Genomic DNA, 25,476 nt, shown 5'->3' with positions numbered 1-25,476 from the left:
CTTTTGCTTCCGGGTTCCAAGCACTTCCCACCCACCCATCCCTAGTTGTGTGGAGCACCCTGTTATGGAAGCCAGTCTAAGCCACCGGGGCAACCGGGGTCAGAATCTTCCTCTGAAATATTTCTTTATGCCAACTCACGGCTCCCTTAAGCCCTATTCTCTGCTGGTGCATGGTTTAAAAATCTGTGAATATGAATGTATGTGAATATTTCTAGAAATAGGCTGTTAGGGGTCAGGGTTAGTATAGGCGACAGACTCCAAATGCCCCAGGGACCAGGCAGGGAGTCCTAAGGAGTGGGAACAGCTCTGGTGTCAACACTAAGGAGTGGCGAGGACTGTGGCAAACAGGGAGCTTGTGCCTGGTCTAGACGGAGCAGCTGTTCCTCACCTCCAGCTCCTGGGGGCCCGGGGAAACGCAGGCCTCAGTCAGCCTCATCTTCCAGCACATTCTTTTCTCTGGGGAGAGACTGACAGTCTGCGCTTCTGTGTATGCGACTTTCCTATGGCTTAGAACCTTGGGCTGGCTTCACAAACACAGCCACACGTACAGTTTGGCATGTAGTTGTGGGTCTGTGTCCTGGGCCCCGGGAGGTCCCAAGAGGAAGGCCCCTTGACCTTGACTCCTGTCGCAGGTGAGTAGAACAGTATCGGGTATACGGGCGCCTTACTTTGAGACGGGTGTAGACCAAGTGGGACATACTTAGGGACAAGGGACCCAGGTGATGAGGAGACTCAGACACCTCTCTAAGGAAAGGCGACACTCTAGACACACACACCCTGGATGAGAGGACCTTGGTGGGCTGATGGAGAAGATGGTAGGAAATGATCCTGCACCGTCCTGAGGGTGGGTTCTTCTGCTACAGCCCGTGGAACCTGTAGAAACCAGGTTCATCCCTTCCTTCTCTCTATTCCCTTTTTCCTTTAAAATTATATTTTATGGGCTCAGAATATATGGATTCAATTTTTTTTTATTTTTATTTATTTTTTATTGTTGGTTGTTCAAAACATTACATAGTTCTTGATATATCATCTTTCACACTTTGCTTCAATTTTAAAATTTTTCATGTGCTGGGCAGGGGTAGGCAAACGGTAAATATTTTAGGTCTTTGAGCCACATAGGTCTCTGTCTCGTAATCATTGTTTGTTCTTTTATCTTTGCATTTTTTTTCACAACTGTTTAGCAGCGTAAGATCCATTTTTTTTGCTCCTGGACCTTACAAAAACAGGTCGCAGGCCAGCTCCCACAGTTGGCTGGCTCCTGTCCTACGTGGAGTAGAATAGACCAGCTATAATATAATATAATATAATAACCCATATTATACAAATATAAAAAGAAATTACAGGGATGGGGCTGTAGCTCAGTGGTAGAGCACTCGCCCAGCACGTGTGAGGCCCTGGGTTCCATCCTCAGCACCACATAAAAATAAATAAATAAAAGTATTGTGTCCATCGACAACTATAAAAAATTTTTAAAAAAAATCATAAATAAAAGATCAATTGAAGACAATTAGGTTTGGAGAACATTGTGCTAAAAAATTAACCCTCACTTTCTTCCCCAAACCTTTATGAGGTTGAGGTGAGTTAGGAATTCCTCAAGAAGATCATTGCCGGGGTCAGACGCTTTCTCTTAAGGAGCTTATCGACAGTTCCTGGGTTGTTTGCTTAGGAAATGCTGTCCAAGGTGAAATTAAAACCAAACCAAAATAAAACAATGATAATAAGAATTTTTGGCTCCTAACTCACCTTTCCCTAAGTGCCTTTACCTGTGTTCTATGTGGAAAAGACAATTACTCAGGACTTTTCCTTCATATTCTAGAAGCCCTGAGAGGCACAATTAATATTCCACTGGGGTAAAGGGAAGCCAGATGAGTGGGAAGGAAGAGGGGGGGGGAATGTTTGGGGTATTTTTCCACCTAAAGGTGTTTGCTGTGACGTGAATTCCTAACCGCTTTAAATGATCCTTTTACTAACCATTAATCTATGGAGCCCTTGCAGGAACCTGCACTCAATTACTTGACCCTTTTGATTAAAAACAATTACCAGAAACTTTGTCTCTTTGCTGCTAAATGCTAATTTCCCCAAAGAAAAATATTGCCTTAAAATATAAAGACCTGGCTCTAAGCTTTGCAAAACAGGAGAAGAAAATGTCTCGCTCGCCCTGTTTTGAGAAAGCCCAGGAGGAAGTGGGCTGGGTCCAAATGAGGCTCCATCCTTGACCCTGACCCTGAAGGTGTCCTGCTAATTCAGGGACCCTTGTTCCACAGTGACACGCTCAAGTGAGCCCGCTGTGTTGGCCTTTGAGCCCAATTCTACCTCTTGACCACTGGCCACCCGCAGGCAGCTAATTTGAACTCACTTCATTCGAAACTCACTTATCTATTAAATGGAGATGGAAAGACTTTTTTTTTTTTTTTTTACATTTCTTTTTCTTTTGTTCTTTTTAGGTACACATGACAGTAGCATGAGTTTTAACATGTCCTACATACATGGAGTACAACTCATTCTGATTAGGATCCCCTTCCTGTGGTGGTACATGGTGTGGAGTTTCATATATGAGATTGTGTGTTCATATGTGAGACAGGAAACTTATGTCCGATTTGTAAAATTTTTTTATAGTGTTTAGAGAGCATGCGCTTGAAATATTGTGCCCACAGTAGACAATCAATCCATCTGATCGGCCACCCTTTCTCCAAAAGTATCTAGAATCCAGACTGCCCCCACATATGAAATTTTTTGAGCGCCATCATGAGGCTACAAGTGGAAAAAGAAATCCCACACGTAACCTCATGTAATGGGTAGTTTTCAAAATGCAGGCACGTTACAAATATTGTACACATTTGCCTTGAATACAAGGTACGGTACGCATAAGACTTAACTAAATCTCCTGCGTAGACTTGGGTCCCATCACCCAGGTATCTTGCTGTGTATATGCAAATATTCCAAAATTAAAAAAAAAAAATAATCTGAAATCCTAAACAAACCCTTGGGTCCCAGGCATTTGGATAAGGGCTATCCAACCTACAGTATGATAGGAAAAATCAGGCCTCCTTCAGCTGCTTAAGCCAGCTGCTCACTTTGGGCTCCACCAACCTGGGCTAGTCACTAACCCAGGACACCCAGCTACTAAACGGCAGAATGAAGCATGCTTTCCAGGATGTATGAATCTACAACCCAAGCTCCTCTTCACTCTTATGTATTTCCTCATTAAAAATAAATGCTATTTCAACAATGGAGTAAAGGAGATTTAATTGAGAAAATGAAAGTCTTCTCAACAATTTGTTCTGGGATTATGCAGTAGATATATGCAAAAAAAAAATTAGACCCTGACTTTATATTATGCATAAAAATTAAGTCAAGGTGCATCAGGACTAAAGATAGGAAGAAAACCTCAAACATTTAAAAGAAAATCTTCATGCTTTTGGGATAGGCAAGAACTTCTTATGCAACAGCAACAGCTTGACTCCTAAAAAATGGATAAATCAAACTCAATTGAAAGGAAAAATTTATATGCTTCAAAGTACACAATTAAAGAATAAATAATATGCTTTAGCCTGGGAACAAATATTTGCAAAGGAGTTTTCTGATAAAGGACTTGAATATATAAAGAGTTCTTAGAATTCAATAAGACAAATGACCTTATTAAAAATATTTGAATACACATTTGATTACACATGAAATAAAAAAAAAAAGCACATGAAAAGACGTTTAACATCACTGTCATTAGGGAGAAGCAAATTAAGGTCGCAATGAGATTCTACCCACACCCACTAGAGGACTTTAATTGAAGAGATAGTAACACATACTGGTAAGAATGTGGGGATACTGGATCCTTTTGCATCTTTGGAACATAAAATGCTACAGAAAGCATTTTGACAGTTCTTGAAAAGCTAAACATGCACTTAAACCTCACTGTTATGCCTTGAATACTTGTTCCCTCCCTAGCTCATGTGGAAATTTAATTGCTAAAGTAATAATACTAAGAAGTGAGTTAATTCACTTTGAGAGTGGATTAACACCATTATCATGTGAGTGTATTTCTTATAAAAGGATGAATCCAATCCCATTCTCTCCCTCTCCTTGCCCTTCTATCATGGGATGGTGCAGCAAGCAGACCCTCACCAGCTGTTGGCCCCTTGGACTTTCCATCCTCCAGGGCTGTGAGCCATTATATTTTTGTTCATTAGAAACCACCCGATCCGTGGTATTCTCTTATAGCAGCACAAAGCAGACTATGACATGCACCAAGTAATTATCTTATGGAAGAAAAACCCATCTCCAAATGACAGCCTGTACACAAATGTTCATAGCACATTATTCATGGTAGTCAAGAAGTGTGAACAAGCCAAGTGTCTATCAATAGGTGATAAAGAAAACATGCTGTGTGCATGCAATAGAATACTACTCAACTGTACAAAAGAATTAAATACTGATAGATGGTATAGAATGTATGGACTTCAAAAATATTAAGCCAAGTGGAAGAACTCAGATGTGAAAGATTGCATAGTGTTTGATTCCATTAACATGAGATGTCCAGAAAAGAAAAATACAGATCTATACAGCGTAGATTAGTACTTACGGAGACAGAGGGTGGAGATTGATAGCAAATGCACATGGAAGATTTTTGGGGATCCGGCAATGTTCTACCCCTGGATTGTGCTGATACTTGCAACCTCTTTAACCTTATCCAAAGTCATTGCATTCCATACTTCAAATAGATACTATGTACATTATACACGAATAAAGCTGTTAAAATAAAGTTATCTCCAAAGAAGAAAGAACTTATTTCAGATCCCCCTTCTACTTTGTTTTATTGATGGATTTAGAATAAAATATATAAAATGAAGCCATCTGTGGCAGAACCCAGCTGAACTTCAAGGCTGAAATTTGAATTATGTTCTATGTTCCCTTGTGAAGGATCTTGTATTGACCCAGCTTTTACTTTACTTAGGTTTTAAAACCACCCAAAAAGAGTATTACAAATAAATAACTAACTGATCTAAAAAAAGCCACCGACTTTATGCACTTTGTGAACCTTCTACGAATCTGGATTCCACTTTTGCATCTTCTAATTCTGGGGTGCGGTGGAGTCAGGGCATGGAACAGAGATGCTGGGGTTGGTCGCTTTCTTATCCAAGGACCTTCATGGCTAAACCAGTTCTTTCTGGAGTGGCCATTTGTCCCTTTGTTATAAAACCTTGTGTCAAATTAATTTATTTGCTTTGTGTACGACAACATGCTAAAATGTGTGGTCTGGATCCTGATTTTATATAATTTAGAAATATTTTCACAACAAATCACCCAACTGTCAAAATTGGGTATTTCTGTCAAATTCATCATCTCCCCTGAGTAAAAGTTGCAAGTTACAACTTCAAAGTATTTGGAAAATACAGTTGTGATTTCCAGTTGTAAAGATCTTTATTTACGGACCTCCTTGACCTGAATTCCAGGGAGGTAACATTTCTCTCACTGGCTTTTTAAGATTAAAAAAAAAATGACACTATGCCTTTTATAAAAATTGGCTGTGACATGCTCTGTCTAGACCATTATTTTGTCTTCAAAGTATTATAGTGACCAGGCAAGTCCCATATTCTGGTTGAATGCCAAAAGAAAATAATGAGATTTTTTTAAAAAAATGTTTTATTTGTTGTTTTTAGATATACATGACAGTAGAGTATATTTTGACATTTTATACATACATAGAATATAACATTCTAATTAGGGTTCCATTTTTGTGGTTGTACATGATGTAGAATTTCACTGGTTGTATAAGCATATGCGAATAGAGTAGGAAAGTTATGTCCAATTCATTCTACTGTCTCTCTATTCCTATCCTTCCTCCTTCCCTTTGTCTAATCCAATAAACTTCTATTCTTCCCTTCCTGCCCCCCTTATTGTGTGTCAGCATCCACATATCAGAGAGAACATTCTGCCTTTGGATTTTTTGGTATTGGCTTATTTCACTTGACATGATAGCCTCGAGTTCCATCCATTCACCAGCAAATGCCATGAAGTCATTCTTCTTTATGGTTGAGTAATATTCCATTGTGCATATATGCCACAATGTCTTTATCCATTCATCTGTTGAAGGGCAGCTAGTTTGGTTCCACAGTTAGCTATTGTGAATTGAGCTGCTATAAACATCAATGTGGCTGCATCACTATAGTATACTGATTTTAAGTCCTTTGGGTATAGACCGAGGAGTGGGATAGCTGGGTCAAATGGTGGTTCCATTCCAAGTTTTCTGAGGAATCTCCATATTGCTTTCCAGAGTGGTTGCACCAGTTTGCAGTCCCACCAGCAAAGTGTGAATGTACTTTTCCCCCTCACATCCTCTCCAACATTTATTTATTATTTATCCTTTATTCTTGGTAATTGCCATTATGATTGGAGTCAGATGAAATCTCAGTGTAATGTTAATTTGCATTTCTCCAATTGCTAGAGATGTTGAATGTCTTTTCATCTATTTGTTGACCAAAAGCCACTTGGTAGAGAAGATGTCCTCAGGACCAGGGAAGCATTTTTTAAATGTAAGTCAAAGAAAGTGGGGACAAAGAAATACAAATAAAATCAAGAAGTTTTTTTATTGTCATTTTTTAAAATTACAGGCCCCAGGCTTCATGTGGGCTGGCTGATACCATCCGGAACCCTGAGGTCTCTGTAATCCGCAGTTTCTTCCTGGTCCCCGAGGTCATCTTAAGCTGAGCACTCACAGAACATATGCCTCCTGTGGGCACAAACAAACATGGCTATTAAGTTCTAGCAAGCCTGTCTTCTAGGGCTAACCATCTTTTCCAACACGGAGTCAATGCATTACACTCCAGCTGTCATTCAAAGATAAACTTAGCCACATTAAAACCTGAAAGAGTTTATATGAGCAGAGAGCAAGCAATGCACGAGTCAGACCGCTCCTGGATCCAACTGCATCTTGGCCATGCCGAAGGGAAGGCCTCACAGGGTGGATGCAAAAGCCAGACAGACAACACAGTTGATGGATCGAGTCGAGCAGTAGCCATATTTGGGTCATTCCAGTGGGAAGTCCCTAGTTAGAGGTTTAGTGGTTTATTTTTTACTTTTTAAAAATTTTTTGGTGTTGGGGGATTGAACCCAGGGGCACTTAAGCACTGAGCAATATCCCTACCCACCCCCATCCTCATTTTTTTTTTTTTTGTATTTTATTTAGAGACAGGATCCTAACGGAGTTGCTTAGGGCTAAGCAACTCGCTAAGTTGCTGAGGCTGGCTTTGAACTTGCGATCCTCCTGCCTCAGCCTCCTGAGTCGCTGAGATTATAGGTCTGCACCACCATGCCAAGATTAAGTTTAGTTTTGCCTTTAGGATGTCAGTGTTCTAGAACATTCTTAAGACTCCTATGTGGGATACAGCTCTAATAATTTCAAATTATTTTCAGTATCTTGCAGCAGCCTTAAAGATGAGGGACATTGTCTCAGTCTGTATAAGGGACTTCTTTTGGGGGAAAAAAATCACAAAGCTCAGTGGTAAGAAGAAATTGAGGAGCACCTAAATGCATTTCGTTTTTATTGTGAATTAATCCGCTGTGACACATGTGGCTCAGGTTTATTTTACAAAGCCCTTCACATGGGCTTCACAATGTTTCACATTTGTCGTCACCTTATCAGGTCATCCTGGTAGCACGATTATTGGGATTTAACAGATGAACGGCTGGAGTGTTGGACGTGTCGTGGACTGCCCAAGCTCACGCTGCTGTCAGCAGAATTGAAGAGGTACTGAAGCCTCTGTCTTCTCCTTCTAGAACATATCTGCTCTTCCCAATTCAATTCATGTCCTTTTATAATTGAACAATATCGTTGTCCTGTGATTTTTCTCTTTCCCAGTCAAACCAAAGCTTTATCAGGGACCATATCTACAAGCAGGCTAGTTTGAGAAAATTGAATAAAGTACAGGGACTGCTACTGTTTCTTTCTTTCTTTTTTTTTTTAACATTCCAAGTCCTGTTTTATTGTCCAAAGAGTTTAATTTTAGATTATTTTCCTCCTGAAACAAAGGAGAGACTCACAAGAAGGCAAGATATTCCTGAGGTCGAGATTGCAAAGTAAATGAATCAGGAGTGATTTTTTTTTTCCATAGGCGTGCACTTTAAAAAGGCTTTACCAAGAGAATCCTATAAATAATGCACAAATGTTCTTCGTGCATTGCAAATACAATTCAGTTGACCAAAAATATTACTCATCTCGCAACCAACTCTTCCAAGAAATCCGTCGCTTTATCTTTGTCGACTCTATTTTCTGATCCCTTGAAAGTTTCTTTGCAGTCACTTTTGAGCACTACGACTGACCTTATTGTCTGTTTTCAAAATTAGTGGTGAGGGATGAATTCCAGAAGTTTCAAGGAAACAGTATTCATCAAATTTGAACATCCAGCCACTGTTAGAATGCCCGGGGGATGGCGGTGGTACCTACTCTACTCTTATTGAAGTTTTGCCTGGTTTTATGCTTTTACCCCAAAAAAGTACATCCCCAGGGGTTTTCCTTTTATGCACAGGATAAAGAACTTCATTCCTGAAATGTGGAAGGGAAACCTAAAGAATTTCAGGGTGCAGAATACCTCCCCAAGCACTCTTTGATTTATTAATTATTTTTAGTTGGACAACAAAGATATTTCTACTGAAATTTTTTATTTCCGTACTTGAGATGAAACATTTATGACTTAAAAAAAAAAACTCCGAATGTAGACACCATTTATTTTTTCCCTTTTTCCTGGAGGGTGGGGTAGGTGTGGGGCTGGGGCTGTGCGTCCTTATAAGAAAGGAGGTTGGTGGAGAACAGATGGCCACCTCCTGTCATTCATATTCATGAGTGCGCTTATTTCATTATGTCACCCCCTGGGAAATCCTATACTTCAGCTCTTATAAGTTTGTCCGGCCATCAAATCGGGCAGTCAGAAGGCCCTCTGTCCAAAAACTACGTTGCTCTAGAATTTGAAGAAAAGTCAGTGAGAGCCCCCTCCTTTCACACTTCTGTCTTGACATGGTGTGGCTGAGACACCTGTTATTTGGAGATCTAAGACCATGCCGTGGAGCACAATACATGCTAAGTGTTGATAGCGGAGCTGACATGTTCCATTAGTCACATGGTGGTGTGTTATGTTGAGAGTCTCACCGAACACATTGTGTGCTGATTTCGTAAGAGACCAAGACCCCAACGCGTGTCCCATGGCATCTGAGGGTTCCTCCCTGGGTCTCTTGCAGCAGTAGAAATGGGATGGGTCATCTGATGGTTTGAAAAATGTGTGTTATCAAACTCCCTGTGTGTCTGATAACTTGGCAGGAAACTCTCTCTTCTGTGCTCTTCGAATCTTTTCCACTGGACCAAGTCACACAAACTGTCGGTAGCACAGATTTTTTCCCCACTTCCATGCTGAGGGTGCACGGAAATCGCCTTTGGTGTAAGTGACTTATCCCTGTCTCCATCTCAGTCCACACACCTTCTTCTCATTTCTGAATCAGACCATTTCAGTCTTTTCTCATTAGTGCCTGGCCCTAAGGAACTATATTAATGTATCCTGGATTTGCTTTACACATCTTCTCAGATCAATCAGCTGGGTACTTCCTGACCAGGTGACAAGGAGTGTCTACCAGAAGCATGTATGGAATCTGCCTGTTCTTTAGACGTATTGCTGTGCTACCACGGCTTCTGGGACCTACTCCTCTGCTTCTCGTTTCCTTTATACATCTACAAAGACCTGCCTGCTCATGGCCATGTTCAGGGGGGCCCTTTCCCTTCCAGCCTTGGTCGGGGTGGGGGATCACTCCCTTGCGGATGCTGCACAACAAGCATAGGCTTTGGTTTGGGGCCTGGGGGCAGAGGTGTTGGATGACTTTTATTAAAATATGCATCGCGTATTTTTTGTTTTGTTTTCAAGAGGTGGTGGAAATGCAAAGGCTTGTTAAAAGTTCTCATGGTAATAGGAATTTCCTGAAGGACTATGAGAAGTAAAATCTAAAAGCATTTCTTCTTATTCCCAGAGACTATCCCTCAGGGGTGAACACTAAGCATCTTTTGGTACGTGTCCTTCTGGCATTTTCTATGCATGAACAGAATACATGCTCATGATGAGGTTGTATCCCAAACCTTTCTACCACTCACATTGCTTCTTGGTTGGCATGGTATTGTGGACACCTTACTAAGTGGATACACATAGATTAGCCTCATTTTAAATACAGGCTGTCTTACATATCCTATGGAACAGGTCCCCCACTTCATTGAATGGGAGTTTGGTTGCCTCTAAACTTCTGCCTTTGTGTGGCAGAACTTCAGTGGACAGAAAGACCTCTCTTGAAAGTACTCCATGTTCTCATTATAAACCACGTTACAGAAGCACTAATGAGGATTTTAAAATTGTAAACTAGTACAGTCACTATGGAAAACAGTATGGGGGGTTCCTCAAAAAAACAAAAATAGAACTATCATATGATCCAACTATCCCACTCTTGAGTACGTATCCAGAAGAAATGAAATCATCAACCCAAGAAAGAAACAAACATACCCATGTTTAAGGTGACAGTATTCACAATAGCTAAGAAATGGAATCACCTCAGGTGATTTTACTAGTCTGGATAAAGAAAATATGGTATATATACACACTGGGGTATTATGCAGCCAAAAAGAAGAATGAAATCCTGTAATTTGCAGGAAGAAAGACATCGTGCTAAATGAAATAAGCCAGACACCAAAAGACAAGTATGGCATATTCTCACTCATATGTAAAACTGAGGAGAAAAATAAATTTGAACCCCAAATAGAATAATGATTACTAGGGACTGGGAGGGGTGTGGGGTTGGGATGGCATAGGTGAGGGTGGATGGATATGTTTCATGCATGCTGTATGCATATATGAAAATATCACAGTGAATCCTATTGATTGATACAATTAATATGTGTTAATAAAATAAATACTAAAAAAATGTTAAGGTGATCATCCAAGTTTAGAGTCCTAAGGGGCCAGTAAGTATAATATGTATTCACAGTTAAAGTTTCACTTAAAAATTGTTTGGGATGAGATTTGTTTAAGTCCTACAATGCTAAGCCATTAGTCAGAATTCCTCTGGGTTTTGGTGAATTTCAGAAGAATCAAGGGTGATAATCCACCGCTATTCCTTTCTGTCTAAGAAATGATTTTTTTAAAACATTAAAGAATAAATAAATAAATGACCTTCGTTGGGAGGATTGGGGATTGCTCTCTGAATAATTCATTCCTCACTGCCTTGAAAGCCAAGTAATAAGCAAGTATTTATTGATCACCTACGAAGAGTCCAGTAGAGATACAGGAAAAGATCTGGGATGTTTTCGTAATGCTTTAAGCCTAAGCCCACAATCATGAGTCTGAGGAGCAGACAGGGGGTACAACCGCATTAGATGTTGTCGTTGGTGGATCAGGACGTGGTACGCATGATTTCAGAGGCAGGGTGGGTACACTCAGCACAGAGCATAGAATAACAGTGAACTGTGTAGAGAACTTCTGTTCACACGTTATCAAATATGGGGATTTTCTTTATGAGGATATGAAATGCATCTTGTCAAAAGCTTTGTGTTGGGGCTGGGGTTGTAGCTCAGTGGTAGCGCACGTGCCTGGCATGTGTGAGGCACTGGGTTCGACTCTCAGCATCACATAAAAATAAATAAATAAAAGAAAGGTCCATTGACAACTAAAAACATATTTAAAAAAATTAAAGCTTTGTGTTCTGTGGATATGTGGCTATTTCCTACCACCCAAAGCCATGATAGATTAAAAAAAAAAAAAAAAAGCTTTGCAATTTGAGAAGCCATTTGATAGTTCTCAAAGTTGCTTTATGAAAAGACAATTAAGTGAAAAGCTCCATTTTCAATATTTTAGATGATGCTAAGACTAATAAAACACAATTCCTACCCTAAAGGAACTTAAGGCTAAGAGATATCAAGAGCCACACATGTATTTTTAGTTTAAGAAAAGTGTCATTAAGGGCAATACATTTTCATCAATTCACTTAAAAAACACAATTGGTGTAATCCCAGTGGCTGGGGAGGCTGAGGCAGGAGGATCTCGAGTTCAAGGCCAGCCTCAGCAAAAGCAAGGCGCTAAGCAACTCAGTGAGACCCTGTCTCTCAATAAAATACAAAATAGGTCTGGAGAGGTGGCTCAGTGGTTGAGTGCCCCTGAGTTCAATCCCTGGTACCAAAAACAAAACAAAACAAAACAAAACAAAAAACAACCCACAATTGAAACAAGTGTGTATGATTTTCCTAGCAAAGTTTCTCTGTGGCTGTCATCCCTCAATCCAAGGGAGTAGTTCTGTTTTGCTGCTTATTCTTGGAACCAGATTTTATCATGATGAGTAATTAAAGCAGTCAGTTATCGAGGGCTTACTAGAGGCCCAGCACAATCCTAAAAGTTTTAGGTGAATTTTTAAAAATTCTCCCAGCAGGCCCGAGTGGGGAATTTTTAACAAATGTGGAATCTTAGAGCTGTTAAGTGACCAAACTAGGCTTTCATGCCAATTTCAAGCCTGATTCCGAAGCCTGTGCTCCAAACCACCGGGCCAGTGTCTATCAATCCCATTATCCTTCTGTCACCTTCTGGATGTTTGTATTATCTTGATGCTTTTGTGATGCTGGGGATGGAACCCAGGACCTTGTGCATTCGAGGCAATCACTCTACCAACTGAGTTATATCCCCAGCCCCCCAAATAGTATTTTCTTAATGCTTTTCCTGAATCATCTCACTTTTCATACTTATTCCTTATCCTCTGCATTTTGGGTCATACAAGTTTGGGACTTAACTGTACTAATTACAAATTTCTTTCTCTAAATAAATAAATAGATAACCATTTAAACAAGAAGGTTTATGCTCTGCTCCTTAGCGATTTCCACTTCCTTGCAAAGAAAGGAGATGCTCCAAGACAGATTGGCATTTCCATTGTCACGAACACAGATTTACATGGAGTAGACACTTGTTGTGCAGGGGCTGACCTCACACACACCAAGCGGAACAGAAAAGGTGCTTTTAAATGTAAAGATACCCCAGTTTGCTCTTGCCTTGGAGGCAAAGTCTTGCGACATAGTATATTGAGTCATTCAATTACTCTGGCTTTCTTTAAAAGATAACCAAAAAAAAAAAAAAAAGAGGCTTATGTTTTATCATTTGGATTAATTGGTAAAGCATATGATTTGAATTCATTCATTCATTCAATTCTTATTGTTACCATCATTAACATTCCAGAAAGTCAACAGAATGTATTTTTGCAAATAGGTTTTATTCATGCTGAGTAATCAATCAAAGGGTGAAGCATCAGTTACCGGGCAATATATCTAATCGAAAGAAGCAATTGCCATAGACAGGTTGTGTGTCTGCTTGTAATCAAACTGATTTTTCACTGTATAGTCACATGGAAAGATAAGTTGAGAAAATCATAACATAAAACTGCTGTTTCAGAAAATTAATCTTAAAGACCGTGCAATGGAAACAAATTAAAATAAATTAAAGAGGGAATCAGAAAAAAAATTTTATGACACATTGGACTCCTCCCAATTAGGACAATGTCCTCCTCATTGCTTATTCTGAACAGGAAGCTCATTAATTTATGCAATGCAGGTAGAATGTAAAATATTAGCTTCCTTTGGTTTCTGAAATTTTAAGAAAAAAGCAAAAACTTTTTTTTTTCCTTTGGGTACTGAGGATTGAACTCAGGGGCACTCGACCACTGAGCCCCATCCCCAGCTCTATTTTGTATTTTATTTAGAGACAGGGTCTCACTGAGTTGCTTAGCGCCTCGCTTTTGCTGAGGCTGGCTTTGAACTCAGGATCTTCCTGCCTCAGCCTCCAGAGCCACTGGGATTTCAGGCATGCACCACCATACCCGGCCGAAAATCTTTATTAACTAACTGCTCAGCATCCTGATAGGTGGGTGCGAATTTACTAAGTTCATTTTCTTAGTAATTTGGAAATTGAAGCCAAACATTATACCGTGTGGCTGTTTTCATGTTCTATGCTTTGCTTCTGACTGAAGCAGGTGGGTAATATTTGCATTCAAGACCTGGGGCTTTACTGCCAAGACCTCAACCCATCATAAGGAATAGCATAGTGTATTCAGGAGGTATCGCGAGCAATGGGAGAAACTGCACAGCTCTGTGTTCAACGCACCCTCTTCTGTACTGTGTGGAGAGAACTGGGAGAATTGTTTTCTCACCAAAAAAGCCTGTATCAAAGGCAGAGTAGCAATAAGGTACAGGCATAAACTATGCTCTGAGTCTGGCCGTGCATCTTGGAGCAAGGAGCAGTGGTTTGAAAACTCTTAGGATAAAAGATCTGGGAGTGGGCTGGCTCTGGATCTCCAATTTTTAAAGTGAGACAAGTTTCCGCCTCCCCTGGACTTCATGTCAGGTCCGACACTGAAGAAGACCTTTCTGTGAGGGTCGGGGCTTCCCGGAGAGCCTCCTGGATTTTTATGAATGAAAAGTAACACACCTGAGAACAGGTCATGTCCCTTCTTTTGAATTCTGAATTTGTTATTGTGCATTTAGACAGTAGGCATTTCCTTGTTAAGAAAGTATTTTTATAATAAAACAGAATGTACGCTTAGAAACAAGGAAGGCATCAAGGAACTGAAGGCGATCTTTTTTGTTTATTTCATGGTAGGAATCATGGCCACGGAGGGAGGGAGTTCGTTTACATTTTCAGTAGCCTTTGGGGATGAACCCATTTGAAACCTGGGTATCATCTTTTTCTGTCACTACTTCATCTGAAAATTGATCAGAGAGGTGAAGGCAGATGGTGCCATCCGTAACCTGGATTAGACCCGTGGCTTGCTACCCTTTCGTTGGAGGATGGTGGGAAAGGGAGCTCATTTTTAAGTTTGAGTTTCATCATCTGTAAGATGGGATAATAAACCTACCTACCCCACTGGTGAAGATAAAATGAGAGCTGTAAGGCGTTCTGTAAATTTTATCTATTATCAACGCTGTCATTGGATTTTGTGTCCAGCCAAACAGACTTCTGTTCTTCACCATCATGAGTGGCTAGAGACAGCAAGAAACAGACACTTATTCTTGCCTGGGGAGAGGAAGGAAATAGAACCACTACCCAGTTCCCGCCAACAGCTCTGTTGCTTAGTGATTGATGGTGTGTGTGTGGGGGGGGAATACAGTGTTGGAACATATTCTGCCCATCTGCAGATTAATCTTTTTGTAATCCACAAGGAGGGGCCTTTTACCCATGTTCCATCCAGGCAGCTGATGACAAGCCCTCTGATCCAGCAAGACAGACAGCTTCCAGGGTATAATGGAAAAGTGGTGACACATCTGAACAAGATAAATGCACAGAATGTCCACCAGTGATAGGCATGGAGAGGCACCAAAGAAACGCTTTCTATCCTCTGGTTTCCTGTTTGAATCCTCGAGAATGGCTTGTCCATCCTCCTTCTATTCCTGTCTGGAGATTATGAACTCGCAGTTAGAGCCCTGTTAGATTGCGAATCCCTTTGAGAACATCCCCTTGATGTCTTACCCATTAATTATATGACCTCCCATCCCAAGCTCTTAGCATGGAGCTCACATACAGCAGGTGCTCAATACATGTTACCTGTCGAGTTGAAAGTAGGTCCTTTAGGGTGAAAGGAGAGCTTCCTTTATTCAATATTATATGTCACTAGAAGGACACGATTTGCTTATTTGAGGACGACTCCCTGAAAGCATTTCGTCAGACGCAGCCCCACTTGGCAACCTGCAAGTTTGATGGAATGGCTCTGCATGTCAGGCTATCAGATATTCTTCAGGACACCCTCCTCGGGTTCTTTCTCTCTTGGTATTGAACTTTGGTCCCTCAAAGAGCTTCTTGATTCACTACAATAGCTCTTGGCTTGATTGCAAATTAAAATTCTTGAAGGGGTAGTTGGCCCCAGTGATTTTTTCAATGACTACACTGTAAGTGGGAATTTGTAATCATTGTCACCACGCCACGTTTCTATAAGCCATTTGCATTTTTGAGATGATGAGGATGACCATTCGCTAAGAAGATAATGTGATATATATAAACTATGTGTGCGTCGGTAGCCTCTCACAGGGTTGCAGCAGCCTTTTGCAGGGACAACCGTGAGAAGCAGGTAAATTGCAGCTGTGTCTATTTGGAGAGGAGCCTATTTTGGGGGGAGACTTGGGGGATGTGACTAATCGTCCATCTCTGATCATCCTCAGAATCAGATGAGGTGACCATGAAACAATTCATTCCTGACCAGGACCTCAAAACTGCCCAATCAGAGGAGTCTCCATGCCAGGGAATTTTTAACAAAAAAAAAAAAACCTTAATTTTATGCATTTAAAAGTTTATGAATTATTTGAACTGTATGGTGAGATTCAGGAAAGTAAACACAAGTCCAATTATTATTTTAAAAAAAATTTGTGAAAGCTTGACTTTTATTTTACAAAGTTATTTACACAAGCCTCCCTTTAAAAGATCTCGCATCTCCTCCTGTACAATAGGAGGGACCAGGGCTTACAGATTTGTTGCAGTCCAGAAGCAGTCAACTTAGATCCAGAAGAACTAAGTGGCCACTTAGATCTCCTGTAGGTCAATCGATAAAGCTGAGTAACAGCCCACAGAGAAAAACAGAATGTCATCTGAAGTCTCCATGATGTAGCTCAGCATCTTGCAGCTCCTCTGTAACTGCGGTCACCTGGGACTTGATCGAGATGGCCCCACTCCCCCATTCCTAATGGAGCAAATGGGTTTTATATAGCATGTAAATCACGCTCCCTCTCTCCACAATCACATCCATGTAACCCAATTTAGTACCGATCTCCTCTTTAATATGTTTTTAAGAGCAGCGAGGGAATTCAAATAAGATGCCCAAATCAATTCCTGTCATTCCACGGGACCGTTAACAGGTTTCATTCCAATATCATATTTCCATCTACGGAAGCCTGATGTCGGAGGCTCTGAAACTCTTTACCCTGGATTTAAAAAAGAAAGAAAGAAAAAATCAGTGTACTGACATGTTTTAGCAGATGCTGCAAAAGCATATCCTCTGTTATCATCGATTGTTCATGCTCCTTCAATTTGGTTTTAATCTGCTTTGCATATATAAAGGATCAAATGAAAGCCAGAAGGTTTACAATTAAAAAAAAAAATTCAGTTTTTGAGTCTGAGGAGAACTTTCTCTCTCTAACTTCAGATTCCTTGTTGGCAACAGAGCAGCAAAGAGTAACTAAGAAAGTTGGCCGTCATGGAGAAGGTCACCAGAGTGACCACAGAAAGACATATCCCTGGATGATGACAGGAAAGAGACAGGAGAGTGTCAGAGAGACGGACACGGTGTCAAATGACTGTCAAAAGAGTGGAAAATGTCAATGACGTATGACAAGAGAGAAAGACGGAGATGTAACTGAGGAGTATGAGCTTCAATGTATGGGAGGCAGAAAGGCCACCGGAAGACGTCCAAACGGGAAACCCAGAACCTGGGAATGTGTCACGTAATACCACAAAAGGGACTTTGCAGATGAAGTCAAGAGCACATCACCCTGCAGCTGTCCCAGGTGGATTCCATCTAATCACAGGAGACCTTGAAAGCAGAGAACTTGCACCCGGACCAGGGGAGAGGTGGCGGAAGGACCAGTAGGATTTGCAGGGTGCCTGGCTTTGGCCCACTGTTGCTGATTTTACCATGAGGGGGGCCACGAACCAGGAATGTGGAGCCCTCTGGTAGCTGAGAGTGACCCTGACCAACAGCTATCAAAAAACCCCCAAAACAGGGACCTCGCTTCTGTAACCACATGGAACTGAATCCTGTCAATCACCAAAAGGAGCCTGGAAGCAGATTCTCCTCCAAGGGGTGCACGGTTCTGCTTGAGACCTTGATTTTGGCCTCATGAGACTCCGAGCTGAGGAACCAACTGGTGCCACCCAGGACTTGTGACCCCAGAAGGTAATCGATGTGGGTTGTTAAACTGGAGAGCGTGTGGCAATGTTACGGCAGCCAGAGAGGCCAGTGCAGGGGCCATGGGCTGTGGCTGGAAAGTGGAGGAATCGTGGGAAGGGGAGCAATAGTGACACCTGTGAACTTGACCGTCGGAAGTTCAAACCCCAGCTCTGACGCTTACTAGCCGCGTGAGCTTGCTTGGGACCCTGCACCTTTCAAAAACTGCACTTTCTCATCCACACAGAGAATGATAACAGCAACCCCCTCACCTGCGAAGTGAGGCTCAAAGGAGATCACACCTGGTACAGAATCCTTCTCTGTTTTACTGAAACCTGGTACAGCCATGGCGTGTCCCTGAAACCCAAGGACACGGAGTGTCACAAAGTAGCACAAAGCAGAAGCCAGGATCCAGTCAAGGCCTGGAGAGGGAGAAAATGTGCCCAGAAAAGGGGGTGCAGCAAGTGGTGAGGCGGGTGGGGGTCAGAGAAGCCCTCTCAGGTGCAAGTGCAGTCAAGGTCACCAGAGGTCTGAGTCCTCAGTGGGCTGGGCCCCAGACTCCGCATGTCCAAGGAGTTTCCAGGGACGAAGGTGCGGCTGCTGCTTCCTCTGAGTTGCAAGGAGATCAGTGTGTGGGAGAAGAACCAAAGGTCCAGGTCTGCAAGGAAGGGCGGTCTCCGGTGTCCCTGCTGGGTCGTGGCCTGCTCACCTGTGACCTGCTGGGAAGGCTGTCCCCTCTGACTTCGCGCATTGCCACTGGCCATTGTGGGGCATCGCTAGGAGGCTGGGTGCTGTTGGCACCTGCAGCCTGAGCCCTCCTCTGGGACTTGGGTGTTTCTGTTCTCAGAAAGCCCACCTGGCGGGTGGGGTGCACAGCCCCAGGAAGCAAGCCTGGCGGACACGTGTACCCAACTTTCTCCATGCCAGATAGGTGGTCTTTTGAACCTATTCTTACAGTTGATAAGGTCACCACTGGGCGTGACAGACGCTTCCCCCCACCCCTTCCCAGTCATTTTTTCGTTTTCCTATCTGTGATCTCGTCTCGTTCTCACAGGGGTCTTATACCAAGCTGTCAAGGTCTTTACAGATATTTACGCCAGTTACTCTCACAGTCGTTATGTTTGGTTTGTACTTTTAATTTAACGTAGTGTATTATTCTGCACAGCACTTCAATTTCTGAATCATTTCTAATTATTTCATGATATCGAATTATATGGCTGCATACACTTGTTACTGAATCACTCATTGTCCTGAGTATACAATACCATTGCAACGATCATCTCTTTTATTATGGCTTTTGTAAAAATATTTTCTTCCGATAAATCCCTGTAGTTGAATCACTGGTTCCAAGGGGGCTTGAAGCCACATTTCCAAAGGGTTGAACAACAAAAATAAGTTGCTAGCCATATACTACATGGTTAGCTCAATTTGAGTTTTAGATTTCAATCATGCTTATTTGCTGATGTTTTTATATAAATGATACTGGCTGAACATGATGTCACTATTTTCTGTGCATTTTCTTCTATAAGGGTGTCTCGTCACCGTCTTTCTGTGCTTACCTGTGGCTGTGCGGGTGGTGGGCACTTTGAAGCTGCATTTATTCACTCTGCACAACCCCAGTGCCTGCTGTGGGTCCCAGGTCCTGCCAGAGGCACGTCTGGGTGGAGAATGGTCCTACCCTATCGCTCTCCTCCCCTCGCCCAGCCGGCTCCTGTTCATCTTTTACCTGACTTAGTGGCTCACTGAAGGCTTTCTCCTTTACCCAAGTGAATCTTAGAGTCAACACCATCTATTCTTGTTTTTTTTTTTTTTTCTTTTAAAGTTCTCTTCCCTGAAAACGGATGGTGATGGAGATTCAAACATTTCCTCGACTTATGGGGCATCTGCTTGACATCCGTGAATAAAACTTGACAATTGAATGTAAAGCAGACCCCTTGATAAGTCCTCGATATTTTATATTGTGTAAGAATAAAAAAATGTTGGGGTGGGGGGATCCCATTGAAACAGAAGACAGACCAGTGGCACAGAGGAAGAGGATGGTCAAGGTGAGTCAGGAAGGGGAAATGGAATACGTCTGAGCCAACTTTCCTTCGTACATCTGTGAATGCACCACGGAGCGTTTCACCTTTATGCGTAAAGAGAAAAAGAAAGTACTGGCAACTGAAATGGAGCAAATTATAGTCCAGGCTTGTATAATCATGTCGGAACGAATCTCGATATCAGTATAACTACAATGAACTGATAAAAAAGCAACAGAGATTGATTTTGAGACAGGGTCTTGCTAAATTGCCTAGGCTGACCTTGAACCTGTGACTCTCTTGCCTCAGCTTTCCAAATTGCTGGGAATATAAATGAATGCACCGTGCAAGATTTTTTTTTCAAGCAATCAATTAAAAAGAAACAGTGACTCCTGATAATATATTCATATTTTGTTAAAATCAAGAATGGAACATGTTTTAGGCTAACCAAGGCCAGTATTGGGAGAGATTGAATTTTTTTTTTGGTACCAGGCATTGAACCCAGGGATGCTTAACCACGGGGCCACATCCCCAGCCCTTTTCATATTTTATTTAGAGACAGAGTCTTGCTCAGTTGCTTAGGGCCTCACTAAGTTGCTGAGGCTGGCTTTGAACTGGTGATCCTTCTGCCTCAGCCTCCCAAGCCCCTGGGATTACAGGCATGTGTGACCACACCCAGCAAGATTTATTCTTATATATTTTGTCATTTTCCAAAATGCTGCTGCTTTTTAAAACTGTTTAACTGACAAATAAAACTGTTCAAGGTGTTGTGAAGTCAAATTTCCCCCACAAAGATAGCCTTTGTAGCTGGGAGTGCTAGGCTGTTTGCATTTCACTAATAGGAGTATCCAGAATTCATAGAAAAACGAAGTGCTGTAGATTAAGAAGCCTAAGTTGCACTGGGCTATCTTGGCCCCTGGACAGCCATTAGTCATTGGCCTCTTTGTTTGACCTGGCGTCTTTGTGACCACTGGAGACATCTACGCTAAGCTTTACAGACTTCTGGCCTTTATTAAATCTAAGGCCGGCATAAACCAGCCCTGACTCCAATAGCAAAGTCCCCGCTTTATTGAAATCAGGTTTTCCCCACCTCTGGGGAGCATGCTCACCCGAGGACCCCGCCTACTTTCTGGGGGACTGTCCGACTTGTGCAATCTCTTCAGGGCAGAACCAAACCTCTGAGGGTTCCTGTTCTTAACGTGTGTTACTGGGGAACGTCATTCCTGTTGGCTCGGAATGAGCCATTTCCTTATTTCCATGGACGGGGTAAAACATGATCTGACATCTGTGTACATTTTGTAATGAGGACCCCAATCAAATTAACACAATTTCATGTCTCTGATGAGACACTTGAAATCTTCTCTTGATGGATTTTAAAAAAATTACTTCAATTATTAAATTTTTTATTTGCCATTTTCAGATATGTAATAATAAATACTCTACAGAGTGGATTTTGAATAAATATTATACATGAATATTATAAATAAATATTATACATACATGGAGTATAACTTATTCTAATTAGGATCCCATTCTTACGGTTGTGTGTGATGAGGAGTTTCACTGGTTGTGTATTCACTTATAGACACAGGAGAGTGAGGTCTGATTCATTCCACTGTCTTTCCGATTCCCATCCTCTCTTCCCTTCATTTCCCTTCTTCTAATCCAGTGAAACTTTGTCCGTCCCACCCTAATTGTGTGTCAGCATTTGGCATATGTTTTTTTTTTGGGGGGGGGATTGGCTTATTTCACTTGGCATGATAGTCTAGAGTTCTATCCATTTACTGGCAAAATTCCATAATTTCATCCTTCTTTATGGCTGAGTAATATTTCATTGTGTATATGTATCACACTTTTTAATCCAATCATCTGTAGAAGAGCATCTAGGTTGGTTCCTTAGCTTAGCTATTGTGAATTGAGCTGCTATAAACATTGTTTTAAGTAAACAGTTAAGCATTATGAGCTATAGTTACGATGATACACATTAGATTCCCAGAATGTATAGATTTTAGAACAATGTTGTATGCTTTGACCAACATTTCCACATTCTCTCCCCAGCTACCCCCCACCCCCACCGCTCAGCTATTCTCTTTGCTTCTATCACTTTGGTTGTTCTATTCCACGCATGAGTGAGGTGGGACAGTATATGCCTTTCTGTTCCTGGCTTATTTCATTTAGAATATGTCCTGCAGGTTCATCCAGGGTATCACAAATGGTAGCCTATCCTTTCCTTTTTCCAGACTGAATAATATTCTGTGCTGATATTCCATAATACATGTGTTGTAATTTCTTTATCTATTTATCCCTGGAGGGATGTGGATATTCTCGTAAAGATACTTATTTCCCTTGGGTGTGTACTTAGAAGTGGGAATTCAGGCTCCTATAGTGATCCTTATTAGCTCTTTGAGGAATCTCCACATAGTTTTCTGGCATGACTGGACTGATTTATATTCATGTGAACAGAGTACAAGGGTTGCTTCTAATTGGATGATGGTGATTTGCTTTTTCAAAGATTGGAATATCATCACCAGTGACTGACAGCCCCCACCCCACCCCACCCCACCCTGTTACTTTGTTTCCTTTTATATCTCACATTAATTAGAACTTGGAATTAAGCTAATATTCTCAGTAGAGGTTTGTGCTTGCTCAATTCTATTTCTTAAAAATCACACTTTTTTTCCTACAAGATCTTGGTTCAAAATATTCTACCTAGACAATATGTTTCCTCTAATTTTGCAGTTCAGTATTAATTATGAATATTACGTTCTCATGAATCATTTAGTGATATTTTTAAATACTGAAGGGTTTATGAGTTTAACAACATTGATTTAACATATAGTTATAGAGTTTATGTTGATTTCTCTGCAGGGGATACATCACTACTGCGTGTTACTTTTCGTAACACGACATTCTAATTGTACCCTTCCAGACAGGTGCATTAACAAAATCTCTTCGTGTAAGCATTTCAATGATTCCTTGTGGCTTTATAAGGAACCGTAGTCTATAGGGCTCATTTTCTGCATATTTCTTGTGCGATACTAAGCAGTTTTTAAATTTTGGAGGATTTTTGGGGGGTGGTGGGGAGAAGGGAGTAGAATGTCAAATGTATTGAATCCTTTAAGAAATATTTTGAGTTCTACCTTCTTGTTCTTATAAAGCAGGAAACACCATGGCCCAAAGCATCATAGGTCTACCGTAGCATTTTTACATGTTCCTGACTGTAGATGTTTCTGTGGTCACGCTTAAGGCTGCTGAGTTCCTCAGCTGCCGACTCGACTCTATGAGTGGATCCCAGGGGACGCAGCGCACTCGTGAATTTCCTCAGCGACTTCTGTGGGTTCAAGCGATTTAATGGAAAAATGAGTTTTTAAAGGAAGAAGGTGGCAGGTGATAAATATGAGAGAATTCCCACCTGCTTCTGACATGTAACCCGGTGGAGGGTCTATTCACTTATAGGAGAGATGGATGGTGCCACCACAGCAGAGAGAAACCTAAACCGAATTTTGCGAATGACGGTAAGAGAAAGCAGAGCAAGGTCATTTGAAACTCCTTTCAAAGATGATCTTGACCAAATCGAAATTTCATAAGAAGGAAGCTCTAAGATATTTAAAATGAGAGCGCTGCCTAGATATCAAGGGTTAGACTCCGAGAAAGAAAGGATTCATCGGATTGCATATTCAAATACAGAGAAAGTGACAGATATTGACCCTCAGAGGGGTGGGGGAAGAAAAAGAATAACTCTCAGTTTATGATGCTACTGGCTAAAGGTGGGCTTGATACGTTCTCTGCTGTATCCTGGGGCTCATCGCTGTGAACACTTGTGAGATTTGGGGTAGGGCATGGGAACACAGTGCCTTAATTGTCCTGTTCCAGTGATTATGGCACAATTTATTCATTCATCCTCAAATATTTCGATTCGTATTGTGTCCCAGGTACTCAATTTGTGCTGCTGAAACAGCTCTGAACAAGAAAGACAGGTGGGGCCCCTTATGGTGATAGCTCTGCTCAGGAAAGTGGGTGTTAAACATCTTCGCTCTATACCCAAAGGACTTAAAAACAGCACACTACAGAGACACAGCCACATCCATGTTTATAGCAGCACAATTCACAATAGCTAAACTGTAGAGCCAACCTAGATGCCCTTCAGGAGATGAATGGATAAAAAAAAATGTGGCCTATATACACAATGGAATATTACTCAGCAAGGAAAGAGAATAAAGTCAGGGCATTTGCAGGTAAATGGATGGAGTTGGGGAAGATAATGCTAAGTGAAGTTAGCCAATCTCAAGAAACCTAATGCCAAATGTTTTCTCTGATATAAGGAGGCTGATTCATAGTGGGATAGGGAGGGGGAGCATGGGAGGAATAGACGAACTCTAGATAGGGCAGAGGGGTGGGAGGGAAAGGGAGGGGGGCATGGGGTTAGAAAAGATGGTGGAATGTGATGGACATCATTATCCAAAGTACAGGTATGAAGACAGGAAGGTGTGAATATACTTGTATACAACGAGAGATATGAAAAATTGTGCTCCAAATGTGTAATATGAATTGTAATGCATTCCACTGTCATATATAACAAATTAGAATAAATAGAAAAAATTTTAAAAAGCCTGATTACTGATAATGGTAAATGCTGTGCAGGAAACATCGAGAGGAGCATATTAGGCACTAATGGAGGGGGAAGCTCTTTTCCCCATGAGCCACACCAGCCCCGAGACTGTAAATGCACTGCAGAACGGGACCTGATCTCCCTCTGAACCTCAGCACCTGATTTTTAAATGTTTGTATTAATGTGATACAGTTCTACGTGGCAATGGAGTTCACTTTGACCTATTCATACATGACTGGGTTATAATTTGACCTTCATTCCAAGTCTTCTGGGGAATCTCCATACTGTTTTCCAAAGTGGTTGTACTAAAAGAAAAATGGTCGCACCAACATTGCAGGAGTGTACCACTTCCCCCACATCCTGACCACACTGATGATCATTTGTATTTTGGGTGACAACTATTCTAACTGGTGTGAGATGAAATCTTGGTGTAGTTTTGATTTTGCATTTCCCTGATTGCTAGGGATGTTGAACATTTTTTTTTTCATGTATTTGTTGGCCATTTGTATTTCTTTATCTGAGAAACGACAGTTTAGTTCTTTTGCCCATAAATTGATTGGGTTAATTGCTTTTTGATGCCTGTTTCTAAATTGCCTTGAACCTTCTGGATATTAATCCACATGGGATGAGTAACTGGAAAAGATTTCCTTCCAATCTGTAAGCTCTCTCTGCACTCTCAGATTTTTTTGTTATATTGTTGTATTGTTCTGCTGTGCAGAACCTCTTCAATTGGACGCCATCCCATTTATTGATTCTTCATTTTATTTCTTGCGCTTTAGGAGTCTTGTTAAGAAAGTCAGCGCCTGTGCCAATATGTTGGGGGGTCGGCTGTGTGTTTCCTTCTAGCGGTTGAGGTTTCTGGTCTAATTCCTAGGACTTTGACCCACTTTATATGGACTTCTGTGCAGGGTGAGACGTAGGAATCTCGTT

Source organism: Marmota flaviventris, chromosome 20 (genome assembly GCF_047511675.1).
Source record: "Marmota flaviventris isolate mMarFla1 chromosome 20, mMarFla1.hap1, whole genome shotgun sequence".
In the NCBI taxonomy this organism is placed as follows: domain Eukaryota; kingdom Metazoa; phylum Chordata; class Mammalia; order Rodentia; family Sciuridae; genus Marmota; species Marmota flaviventris.
The sequence above is the reverse complement of the archived record's forward strand: the minus strand, read 5'-3'. Positions refer to the sequence as shown.